We start from the raw sequence: 13487 nt of genomic DNA, 5'->3' as shown, positions 1-13487 counted from the left end.
CTTCCTACGCCGATGCCGACGCAGCGACAACCCCCTCATCCTTCAACTTGCGGAGCCGCTGCCTCCTGCACCCCACCCACGACGACCGCTCTTTTCGACTGACCACTTACGCGACGACTCCGACGACGACGCTGACGACGTCCCGGCGGCCGGTGGGCCCGGTAGATGACGGCGTAGACCTCCACGTCCACCGGTAGCCTCCGCGGACCCGCCACCATAGTTCACCATCTACATCGCCACTCCGTCTTCTTCCCATCGTCATCAGCATCGCCGTTTTCTCCGCGCGGCCTCCATCAGCTGCGCGGCTCCTGGATCAGCATCTCTTCACCCCCAGCAGTCCCTCACCCCCCCTCCACCCAACAAGTAGCCGGGACCTTCAAGAACCTCCGTGTTGGCGGGGTCCAGCATCGTCATGTTCTTCGTCTTTGTGTTTATGTTCTGTACAGTGTTCTTGTCAACTGCCTTGTATGTATCTTTATGTATTAAATGATGTTTTTGTGTGTGGGCCCCTAGGGGCCCCACTTTTTAAAAAAAAAAAAAAAAAAAAAAAAAAAAAAAAAAAAAAAAAAAAAAAAAAAAAACTAAAGATTTCCGTGGAGGGGAACATTTGATGAGTCTTTAAACAATTTTTTGTTGTGCCCAGTGTTTACACACTGGGCCGGTTACCGTTAAACCACTGGGCCCGGGGGTGAGGCGGGGAGGGGGAAATCTGAAAAATCGAATTGGACAAGTATCGTTCATGGGAATTTTTTTTTTCTTTTTTCAACTATTACCATGCACAATTACGTACCTTCCTTCCGCACTTTCAAGACGGTGGGGTTGTTCGCCAAGGCACCGTAAACTTGAGACCTACGAATGCATTACATACCATACACAGATGAAAAAAAAAAAAAAAATTACACTTCACTGTACATAATTCTTAACACTACTTCACAACTACTAAGTTGAAATTTTTTCACCGGGACAGCGCGAACGCAGTCCCGACTACCAAAAATTACGCGCCCGAGTTACCCACATTTGGGGTAATCGCAGAGGTCAGCTCAACCGAAGTGCAAGGGAAGAGCCTCACCCTGGGGGAACCCCCTGCTTGATCAGGGTAGCCCCTACGCCAGGTAAGTATGCTGCGCAGTGTTTCGCTTTTCTATTTCACTTGGAGCTCGGACCACCTCATCAACGTGTTTTGAGGTTATGTACTTCTACCTCCGAAACAGCTCTTTCCCCAGACATAACACTCCCGTGCCAGTTCATCACACTACATGACAGTACACACCAACAATGCAAATACAATTTCTTCCTACAACTGCCCGTTTCTACTCGCACCTCGTTTCCTTTGTTTCTGTACCCACGGCGACGGTCGACCGCCGCGTGCATTTGGTTACCCCGTTTGCCGCGTGGCGGCACTTGGTTACACCGTTTGCCGCGTGGCGGCACTCGGGTCGTCGCGTCCGCCTCGGCAAAAAGGCGGGCACCACGGCACAGTCGAGAGGGGAACTTTTTTCCATTAGCAACATACCTAGGGTTTCACGAAATATCGAGTGCCGTGTCCCACGAGGCGATTTTCGGACGATTCGCGGCTTCAGGCTGCACGACCGTACGCTATTTTCACCATTAGTGGTGGTCCGCACATTTTTCCTATATAGTCCGGATTTTCAAAGTTTCAACCGTGCTCTGGTTTCCCTTCAAACTGCTCTTAGGTGCTACTCTGAGTGGTTTGCAGGGATTTCCTTAGTTAATTCGAGTTTTCCTCGCGTGCTTTTATAATCCGACCAGTCGTTTCTGGTGCGAAGACTTGCTGCTGGGTGCATATCCGGATCTGGTAACTCTCAGCAGCAAGCAACTGGGTCCCCCCCTGGGCATTGCTGGGGGGACTCTGCAGAAATAAATTCAACCCTCGGGTTCCACTAATTATTATTTTATTTTTATTTACAAGTTCTACTCAGCATCACTCCTATTATATTCACTCCATCTTCTTCCACCTTTAACTGACTGCTGACTGCTGCTGCTGCTTCCTGGGGCTGTCACCAGGTGGCCGAGAAGAGTAGTTCCTCCCAGGTGTGGCTCTTGGCCTGCCGACTTGATTGTTTCTCGTCGGCATGGCCGAGGGGGGGTCCGGGGAGGACCCGCCCCTGGGGGACTCCGACTTTGAGGGCCGACTCCAACCGCCATTGAGGGACTACACCAGGCCTCCTGGTGGCCACCGAGACCGGACGGGTGCCTCGGGCGATGCTGGAGCAGAGGGATGCTCGCCGCCCCCCACCCCCAGCCAGACCGGGATCCGCACCCAGGAGCGCTGCACGAAGGTGTCGGAGTCCAAGCATCACCAGATGGTGCCACCTGGCTTCTGCTCCGACACCCCCTTCACCCCGGACGTCACCATGGCAGCAACCCTCACCACCACGACCACCACCATGACGACCACGACAGTTTGCACTTTCACCCCCTCTGCTTCTCACCCCATCTCCTCACCATTCTCAGCCCCTTCCCCCTCACTGCCACTCATCCCTGTCGAGCCTGCGGCCCCCCGGGACGTGCCGATGGACACCGGCTTCAGCCTCCCCCGCCGGACGGTGAAGCGGCCGAGGATGGGGCGCGCCGAGGACCGCACCTCCATCTCCAACCGGTTTGGCGCCCTCGAGCTCGACTCCGCCGGCGAGGAGGGGACCTCGTCCCGGGACTCGTCACCTGCACCATCCACGTCATCCCGCATCTCACACCTCACCCGCCGCACCACCCCCCGACCGACTACGACCGCCGCGACTCAGCCATCGACCTCCGCTGCTCGTCAGCCGTCGCCTCGACCATCCACCTCCGCATCTGCACCTGGACCCCGCACCCGGCCTCCCACCCAACCTGCTGCCGCCCCCGCATCTGCCTCCGCCGCCGCCACCGTCAAGCCTACCCGCATGCCGCCCATCGGCTGCCGCCTCCCCATCACCACCAGCCCCTTCACCCTGGCCCAATCGTTTCAGTCGCTCCTTTCTGGCAAGCTATCCATCACCTCCGTCGACGGCCGCACCTCCTTTTACACTTCTAACGCCGCTGATCACACCTTCCTATACAACCACCTCACCCAGCTCGGCCATCAGCCTTTCACGCACCTGCGACAGGACGAGAAGGGGGACCGACTCGTCCTGAAGCGTCTCCCACTCACCACTACCCCCGAGGAGGTGCACGCCGCCCTCCTCGACCTGGACCTACCCGTTGCTTCCGTCACTCCGCTCCGCGTCACCGACACCGCCACGACCCGTCCGTTCCTGGTTAATACTCACCACCTGGGGGAGGCAGCTCCCTTCCTGGCTCTACGCTCCCTGGGCTGCTGGGTGGTCTCCGTCGAACGCTATCGTGGCAGCGGGCGGGTCCCGCAGTGTTACCGGTGCCAGCAGGCCGGCCACCCATCCACACGCTGCGAGAGGCCGGTGGCCTGTTTCAAGTGTGCCGGGCCCCACCGGTCCCGCGAGTGCACATCGACGACTCCGAAGTGCGTCAATTGCGGCGAGGCGCACTTCGCGACTTCCATGGACTGCCGGGTGAACCAGGCCTACCTCAGACGCCACCCCCCCCCGACAACAGCCTGAGGCCACCCCGGCACCGCGACCGCGACCGCCAAACTTGACCGACGCTCGTGCCTTTCCCGCCGTCACCTCCAACGCCTGGACTCGGCGCGGTTCCGCCGCCGCCACCCTGTTCCCCTCCCGCGACGGGCCATCTCCATCTGCACCTCAGGACCCCTCATCTCACCGACCGGACGCTGACGACACTTCATTCACCACGATCATACGTGACCTCATCCAGCTGTTTCGGCAGTACTTTCCCTTCATTCGCCGCACCCTGACCGCCCTGTCCCATGCCAAGTCCCCTTCGGAGAGATTCGAGGTGCTCCTCCAAGCGCTTCTGGGTCTCTTCGATGGATCCCCCGCCGCCCCTTAAGCTCCTAGTCTGGAACGCCTTTTCTTTGCTCCCTAAGCTTCTCGACTTCCTTCACCTCGTCGACGAGCACTCACCCGATGTCGTGTTCCTATCAGAGACCTGGCTGACCCCCGCTGTACCCCTCCGCGTCCCGGGATATGCCGTCCACCGCTCCGACCGTGATGGTCGGGGGGGTGGGGTGGCACTCCTGGTGCGCGACACCTTCACCCATCACCGCCGACACATTCCACCTTCACCCGCGACTGAGGCTGTGGCCGTGCGCCTGTTCGGACAGCCCTACTCCCTGACTCTAGTCTCCGTGTATCTCCCACCCCAATTTGCCTTCCCCTCTGCCGCCGTTGTCGCCCTCGGTCGGCTCGATGCCCATGTCGTGCTGGCCGGGGACTTCAACGCCACCCATCCCTACTGGGGCTGCGTCGCGGCCAACCGCCGAGGCAGCTCCCTCCGTCAGCTCCTCCGGCGTACTAACCTCTCCATCTGCGCCCCCGCCACCCCCACATTCTTCCCCGCTCAGCACCACCGTCATCCCAGTATCATCGACCTCGCCCTCACCACACCGCTCCCCATCATCTCTGGTCTCACCACGCTCACCGCCGGGGCCTCGGATCACCTGCCCGTCCTCGGCTCCCTTCACTTCTACCCCCATTCCAACCCGCACCTTCCCCGCTTCGACTTCCGCAACGCCGACTGGAATGGGTTCCAGACCACCCTCTCATCATCACTCGACCTCACCCTCCCCTTCGACACCCCCGACCGTCTCGACGCCAACGTCGTGTCATTCACCCGGGCCGTCTCTGCGGCCGCCTCCGCTCACATTCCGCTGGCCACTCCAAGTACCCGCATCACCCCCTTCCCGCCTTACCTGCGTGACGCCGTGGTCCTGCGCGACCGCTTCCGCGGCCTGTGGCAGGCCTACCGGTCCCCGTTGACACGGATGGTGTTCCTCCTGCTGCGGGGCCGGTGCCGCCGGATGGTCGCGGCGTGGAAGGCGCATTTGGAGACCCGGCGTCTCGGCTCCCTCGCCTCTGCATCCGGCTCTCTGTGGACCTACGTCCGGCGCCTCCGATCGGTCCCCACCACTATTCCCCCACTCACCCACCCGGCCGGGGTGGCGGAGACTGCCCCTGAGCGATCGGAGGCGGTCGCTGCCTATCTCGCGACCACGTTTGCCTCCGCTGACCCCCCCACCCTCTCCTCCGAGTCTTCGGACGACGGGGACACACCCCCCCCCCCTCGCACATCACGTCACTCTGCCCGTTCTTCCGGACTCTCTGCCATTCCCTCTCGCCACGCCATCGGAGGTGCGCACACTCCTCCTCCGTCTCAAGCCCCCTTCTGCCCCCGGTTCCGACTCTCTGCCTGCACCCGTCCTCCGTGCTCTTCCTCGGAAGGCGACGGTCTTCCTTACCCGCATCATCAACGCGATGTTCCTTCTCTGTCATTTCCCCACCCCTTGGAAAGTGGCCATTGTCTCACCCATACCCAAACCCGGGAAGCCCCCTTCCCTACCATCATCGTACCGCCCCATTTCTCTTCTACCCATCATCTCTAAGGTCGCAGAGCGGACCATTCTCACACGCCTTCTCCTTCACGTCAACCTCTTGCATCTTCTCCCCCATCACCAGTTCGGTTTCCGCAAACGTCACTCCACCTCCCACGCCATCGCCCGTGTGGAGGTGCTGGCTGTCCAAGGTTTCGCACGGCGCCAACACACGGGCATGGTGCTTCTGGACCTTGCCCGGGCATTTGATTCCGTGCCCCATTCACAACTCATTCACCGTCTCTCCGCCACCGACCTTCCACCTCATCTCATACGCCTCATCTGCTCGTTCCTGGGGGGTCGTACCTTCCGGGTTCGGGTGGAGGGCGAACTCTCCGACCCCCGTCACATCATGGCCGGCGTCCCCCAGGGCGCCATCCTTTCACCCCTTCTCTTCACCCTTCACATCGCCGACCTGCAACCACCACCTGGCACTCACCTGGTTCAGTACGCCGATGACACTTGCCTCCTCGCTTCCTCCGTCTCCGAGCGGATGCTCGGCGGCCGCCTGAGCCGCGGGCTCACATCACTCTCTACTCAGTTCCTCGCGCACGGCATCGGGCTGAACTGCTCGAAGACCCAATCCATTCTCTTCTCACGCATCCACCCACGCCAGGACCACCCCCCACGAGTTTCCAGCACTGCCATCCCCTGGTCACCCGAGGTCCGCTATCTGGGGGTGACCCTGGACAGTACCTTCACTTTCATCCCGCACCTTGCTTCCATGAAGACTCAATCCAGGGCGGTCTTGGCGCAGCTGGCACCGATACTGCGACCCTCATCTGGCACCCCCCTCCCGGTTCGCATCACCGCATTTCATTCCTACGTCATCCCACGCTTCACCTACGCATCCCCCGTGTGGGTTCATTCATCCCGTTTCAACCTTCGCCCCATTACCCGCACCTACTTCCTGGGGATTCGTCTCCTTCTCGGACTCCCCCGCGCCACCTCCAGGCTGACTCTCCTGGCAGACTCCGGCCTGCCCCACCTTCACCCTCTCCTTCGCTCCATGACTACTTACTTCCTACGCCGATGCCGACGCAGCGACAACCCCCTCATCCTTCAACTTGCGGAGCCGCTGCCTCCTGCACCCCACCCACGACGACCGCTCTTTTCGACTGACCACTTACGCGACGACTCCGACGACGACGCTGACGACGTCCCGGCGGCCGGTGGGCCCGGTAGATGACGACGTAGACCTCCACGTCCACCGGTAGCCTCCGCGGACCCGCCACCATAGTTCACCATCTACATCGCCACTCCGTCTTCTTCCCATCGTCATCAGCATCGCCGTTTTCTCCGCGCGGCCTCCATCAGCTGCGCGGCTCCTGGATCAGCATCTCTTCACCCCCAGCAGTCCCTCACCCCCCCTCCACCCAACAAGTAGCCGGGACCTTCAAGAACCTCCGTGTTGGCGGGGTCCAGCATCGTCATGTTCTTCATCTTTGTGTTTATGTTCTGTACAGTGTTCTTGTCAACTGCCTTGTATGTATCTTTATGTATTAAATGATGTTTTTGTGTGTGGGGCCCCTAGGGGCCCCACTTTTGAAAAAAAAAAAGAAAAAAAAAAAAAAAAAAAAAAAAAAAAAAAAACTAAAGATTTCCGTGGAGGGGAACATTTGATGAGTCTTTAAACAATTTTTTGTTGTGCCCAGTGTTTACACACTGGGCCGGTTACCGTTAAACCACTGGGCCCGGGGGTGAGGCGGGGAGGGGGAAATCTGAAAAATCGAATTGGACAAGTATCGTTCATGGGAATTTTTTTTTTCTTTTTTCAACTATTACCATGCACAATTACGTACCTTCCTTCCGCACTTTCAAGACGGTGGGGTTGTTCGCCAAGGCACCGTAAACTTGAGACCTACGAATGCATTACATACCATACACAGATGAAAAAAAAAAAAAAAATTACACTTCACTGTACATAATTCTTAACACTACTTCACAACTACTAAGTTGAAATTTTTTCACCGGGACAGCGCGAACGCAGTCCCGACTACCAAAAATTACGCGCCCGAGTTACCCACATTTGGGGTAATCGCAGAGGTCAGCTCAACCGAAGTGCAAGTTTTTTTTTTTTTTTTTTTTTTTTTTTTTTTTTTTTTTTTTTTTTTTTTTTTTTTTTTTTTTTTTTTTAGTTAGGATGACTTTATTCATCCCGGAAAGACATGTACACTTTACAATAAAGTACACAAACAGACACTGTACACAAACTTAACCCAACGGTTAGCCCGTTCCTTTAAGCATATACATCAACTTAACAATAATGAGCATACATAATACATTACACAAAACAACACAGCAATGCTACAGGGAAAATAATAAAAACCCTGCGTTAATCATAAAATTACAGTACAGCAAAATAAAAGGAACAAGTGAATAATAAAGGTTAAATATTACAATACAGAAAACACGGCAGTAATTAACAATGCATAACTAGGCGAATACAGTTACAGTAGCAAATGGACAGCACACTCAATATATTTAACAAAATACGAAACCGGCGCGACGGAGGGGCACACCAACACAGGTTCTTCGCCGACACGGCGGCCACTCAACACAAAACACAGGTTCTTCGCAGCACGGGCCGCAGCTTCGCTCACGAGAGCAGTAGACACAAACAGAGGTTAAAACGGACAGGCCATGACGCGAGCACAACACTGCAGGACACCACACTGCACAGAGACGGTGGAGGGCAGCAGGCGGCAGCACACGAGGGCTATGGAGGGCGTTCGAGGCTGAAGTCTCGGAGACGCCGATGGGGGTGCCAGACGGTCGGGTCGTAGTCGGCCAGAGACGAGACGAGGGGGTTGTGGTGGCGCGGCGTGCGGGAGTAGAAGTTCCGAGCCAGCGACGTGACGAGATCGCCGGGATGAGGAGAGCCGGTGAACTCGTACAGCTCCGGAAGAGGCGTGCGGACGGAACGGCCGGCGACGAAGCGGAGGCAGAAGTTGTAGGTGGAGGCGATAGGCCGGAAACAGAACTTGGGCACGTAGGCCCACACCACGGCACCGTACAACAGAACCGGAAGGACGAGCGTGCGCCAAAGGAAAAGACGGAGGTCCAGTTCGATGGAGCTGACCGGCAAGAGAACGGAGCGGACGGCACGAAGAGCGGTGCGTGTCCGAGCGGCCAACTGACGAACGTGGTCGTGCCAGGTCAAAGTGCGGTCGAGATGGAACCCAAGAATGCGCACATTGTCGGACCAGGCGATAGGCGAGCCGCAAAGCGTGAGGGGCGCGGGCGGACGTTTCCGACGCTTGGTGAAGAACAGAGCCGTGGACTTAGCAGCATTGGCGGAGACCCCCCAGCGCGAGAAATAGTCCTGCAGAACGTTGAGGCCCAGCTGTGCACGCGCACGCAGAAGATAAGCGTCCGTGCCAGAAGCGAGCAAGGTCGTGTCGTCAGCGTATTGTACGATCTGAGTGTTCGGAACAGCAGGAATGTCGGAAACGTACAGCGCGAACAACATGGGGCTGAGCACGGACCCCTGAGGAACGCCGGTGGTGATGTCCCGCGTGGTGGAGAGTGACGAGGCGACCCGCACCTGAAACGTCCGAGCCTGAAGCGCGCTGTGGAGGATGGTGAGCAGCCGCTCGGACAGACCAAAGGAGCGCAATTTGTGAAGGAGCGCCGGATGTTGAATGGAATCAAAGGCCTTTGCCAAGTCCAAGGAGATTAACATGGAGTGCTCAGACCTATTGAAACCCGCTGTGATCTTGTCGACGAGGAGCGCAACAGCGTGCATGGCCGAGTGCCGCTTCCGGAAACCAAATTGATGGTCAGGCAACAACTGCAGGACGTCGACGGCCACGCGAAGACGGGACAACAACACTTGCTCCGCCACCTTCGACAGGATCGACAAGAGCGAAATGGGGCGATAGGAAGCCGGAAAATGACGCAGTTGATCCTTCTTCAGCACCGGGACCACAACAGAGTGCTTCCAGGAGGTCGGAAAGTGGAGCAGCAAGAAGATAGCATTAATGAGGACGGTCAGGTAGACGATTCCTTTCCTGGACAACGAAGTAACCAGTCGTGGAGGAATGCCGTCGTGTCCAGGAGCCGCAGAGAGGCGCACAGTCTTCAAGATCTTCCCGACCTCTTTGGGCGTTGTGAGCATCCACCCCTCAACAGGAGGGGGCGCCACGCAAGTAAAGGAGGTCGGCAACGTGTGAGCTGGGCCTGCGCCCAGAACGGGACGCGGCACCTGGAACGTTCCTTCGAAATGAGCGGCGATGACCTCCGCCTGCTCCGCAGGAGAGTCAACCTGACGAACGCCAACAGTAAGAGGCGGAATCGTACGGGAGGTAGCCTTGAGCCGACGGATGTAGGTCCACACCGAGCCCGACGTGACAGAAAGTGCCTGGAGCTTCTCAAGTTGGTCCTGAGCCTGCCAACGGTGAATGGCGTGCCGGGCGGCCCTCCTCCAACACTTGTACTGTTCCAAGTCGGCCTCCTGATGCGAGCGTTGCCACCGCTCCCTCGCCCTGTCACGAGTCCTGACAAGCGCACGCAACTCCCGAGGGAACGGGGTACCGACGTGCCGCGGCGGTCGCAAAGGGATGGCCTGCTGCGCGGCCGACTTGAGAAGGAGCGTGAAAGAATCCACTGCCTGGTCGAAAGATTGCGCATCACGTGGAACAGCCGTGAGGTCGAGACCATCATCAAGGAGGCGGCGATAGCGAGGCCAGTCAGCACGGCGAAAATCCCAGTGGAGCGGCAAAGAATCCAAAGAGGAAGCCAGCTCAAGAAGAGTACGGACAGGCAAGTGGTCCGAGTCGGACAACGTCACAGCAGCCGTATCAATGAGACTCATAGAAGGAGGCGCGATGAAGAAATCAAGGACAGAAGGAGCATGATCCAGACGAGCAGGCCGGTAAGAGGGCTCCGACGGCGCAAAAATCTGGAGGCCCAGGTGTGACACCAGACGGCCAAGACCCCGTCCCCTGTAGTCGGTCGTCCTACAGCCCCACGAGGTGCTACGGCAGTTGTAATCGCCGGCCATCAGGCAGTTGGCATCCATCTGAAAGAGCGCAGTCAACTCGGCAGCGGGAAAGGGAGTCTTCGGCCGCATGTAAACCACGATGAAGGTGAAAGACGCACCCGCGCCGGAACACCGAACGGCCGCAGCTTCCACCACCGAGAGATGAGGAACAGAACGGCGATGATGCTTGATGTCCTGCCGCACGAGGAGAGCAACGCCGCCACGTGGACCAGAGGAACGATCAGCACGGTGGATGCGGTAGCCAGGTAAGGAGAAGTCATCTGCCGCAGTCAACCAAGTCTCGGTCAGCCCCACCAAGGCAGGCCGGAACTGATGGAGAAGGACCAGCAAGTCAGGTAAGCGTGAGGAGACCGACCGCATGTTCCAGGTAAGAACAGTGTACTGCATGTCAGTGTGTAGGTGGTAAGGCCTCAGAACTGGACGAAAAAGCGCGTTGAACCTGATCCAGGAGTCCAAGTATGATGTCACACTTGGCAGTCCAGGAGCAGGCAGCCTGAAAGCGGTGAATCGCAGCCATGACTCGCTTGAACCATGTGCAGATGTCCAGCCGCTTGAAAAAGTCAAGGAGGTCACGAAGAGACTCGGAGTGACTTGGATCTTCAGGGCCAGAGACGGGCGGCGGTTGCTGTGACGGCTGACGCGACGTAGCATCGGCATAAGAGCGGCCTCCAGATCGACGCGATTGCATGCCAGGGGGGATCAACCGCGGAGCTTGTGCGGCAGGAACAGGTGGCTGGCGCTGTTGTTGTCTGGACTCCCTGGCCTGGATGAGACGGAGCCGTTCAGGACATCGCGAATAATTCGCAGGATGTGGGCCCTCGCAGAAAACGCATTTCGGCGGGTCCGACTTAGGGACAGGGCAGGCAGCCGAGGGATGGTCAGCGCCACACCGGACACAGACCGGGTCTTCATCACAGGTATGCGACGAGTGTCCCAGACGTTGGCACCGAAAACACTGGACGGTCCCACCACCACCGCGGAAGGGCTCTATGGTCACGCCGACACCGCCGAGATGGCGAATCTTCATAGCCTCAGCCACCTGAGTGGTGCCCTCCAACACCACCAGGAACAGTGGGTACGGCTCAGGAAAGGCAGAGCGGCTGGCGAGACGAGTCACTTTGGAGTGACGAATGCCGTTCTCCATCAAGGCCCCCGAAATGTGCTCAATCGGCGTGTCTATGTGCAACTTGCGGATGACCACCCTGGCATTCCTGTCCTCAGCGCACGTCCAGGTGTGGAACTTCTCGCCCTTGGACCGCAGCAAGTTGGTCATGGCAAAATGGTCCTCCTTATTTGCCATTTGGAAAGTCGAGGTGGAGTCATAATGCGTGGCAACAAAGGGCTGAGAGAACTTTGCGCGCAGCGCATCCAGTTCCTTAATGGCGTTCGGGGACAAACCGCCCCTGCGCACAATCAACGGCGGTTTCTTGGTGGCACGAGCACCACGAGCCACTCCAGAGTCTGGAGGGCGAAGATCAGTGCCGGGCCGCGCCGGCGGCATTTTCTGCGACGGCGGCGGCGGCCGAGACACGGGAGGCGGGGGCAACTGAGTCGTCGTCGGGCGGCCCTCAGGACCACCGTGCACAGACACCGGAGGCAAGATCAACGGCACGTCCACATGAGAAGGACCAGCAATCTGCGAAGTGTGGACCACAGTAGCAGCACGCTTGGCACGCTTGGCGTAGGCGCGTTGAGGCATGGGCGGCTGCAGGCCGTGTAGGGGCGAAGACGGGGCTGGAGGACGGTCACCAGTTGGAGCAGCAGACCAGTCATACTCGTCGTCCGCCCAAAGGTCAGTCTGACGTTTCCCCAAACGGCCAGAGGAAGTGTCAGGAGCAGGTGGCCCCATCGAGAAGCTCAGAGCGCCGCCGAACTGAAAGTCGGGGGCACGAGAGGGGTCGAAAATACCAGGCTGCGCGGAAGCAGGGAGGTCCTGTAATGGCGCCGTGGCGTCAGGCCGCGTAGACAAGTTGGGTGCAGAACAAGGGACGGCAGCACCATGGCCAGCGCGAGACACGGAGGCTTCCTGCAGCGGCGACGAGAACATGTCGGCAGAAGAAACAGCAGGCAACCGCGCAGAGTGGTCAGAAGAGGGCAGAACAATCGGCGGCGGCAGCATGCCAGACTCAGGCGCGGCTGACCGAGGCTGCGAAAAAGGCGTCAAATCGGGCCCAGGGAGACCATGCGAAGCAGAGGGCGAAGCAGGGCGAACAGCGGCAGACACAGAGGCCTGGCCGAGTGGCAGAGATGAGCAGGTGTCAGAATCAGCAGGCACCCCACTGGCAAGAGTGGAGGCATAATAGGGGCCAGGCTGCGAGTAAAGGCTCGAAGCAGACATGGCCGAGGCAGAAATCGGGGCGGAACAAACAGTAGTCGTAATCGTGGTGGTGGTCAAAGAAACCAAGCTGGAGGAAGTAGCAGGAGGCCGCATGCCATAGCAAGCTGCGGCAGGCTGCTTGGTAACCAAAAGTTCCTCTTCGTGGTCGGAGCTCACTCGCGAAGACTGAGAGTCAACATCATCAGTGCTTGTTGCACTCGCCTGCGAGGAGCCTGTAGGAGCTGGGGGGGTCGGCTTCATTCGGCGCCAACTGCGGCCTTGGCCGGGGTCATCTTTGGTATAGGTGATTTTCGCCCTGCGAACTGTGGAGTCGCGAGGGCGGTCAGAAAGTCGGTCAGATTTGCGAAATTTATCTGCCATAATGGAGACAGAAAACACAATATAAATCAGCAAACTGGATTAAATATACTATCAAGATATGCAAAGGACGAAAACAAAACATAAAGACCGATGGTTGCACAAAAGCAGCGAAATCAGCGAGAAGACCGCGCGAGGCGAGACAAGCAGTTGCAAAAGCCGCCACTAGATGGCAGGGAGCAGCAAAAGAAATGCGCGCGCACAGGCAGCGCGCGAGCAGACATTGCGGACAGCAAGAAGTAGCGAGTTGAGCATCAGGAGAGACAGTAAGCGAAAAAACGGCGGAAAAATGGAGCAGCAACAAGAAACAGAAAAACAAA

General features: G+C 58.1%; 1 non-coding gene across 1 annotated transcript; it reads right to left on the bottom strand.

Annotated features, from left to right (window-relative positions):
- Nucleotides 1-957: 957 nt before the first annotated feature.
- Nucleotides 958-1120, bottom strand: LOC134544809 (U1 spliceosomal RNA). The gene has a single exon (XR_010078066.1). It is a non-coding gene; the product is annotated as a U1 spliceosomal RNA (small nuclear RNA).
- Between the last annotated feature and the right edge of the window lie 12367 nt (nucleotides 1121-13487).

This window comes from Bacillus rossius, unplaced genomic scaffold (assembly GCF_032445375.1).
Source record: "Bacillus rossius redtenbacheri isolate Brsri unplaced genomic scaffold, Brsri_v3 Brsri_v3_scf50, whole genome shotgun sequence".
In the NCBI taxonomy this organism is placed as follows: domain Eukaryota; kingdom Metazoa; phylum Arthropoda; class Insecta; order Phasmatodea; family Bacillidae; genus Bacillus; species Bacillus rossius.
The sequence above is the reverse complement of the archived record's forward strand: the minus strand, read 5'-3'. Positions and strand labels throughout refer to the sequence as shown.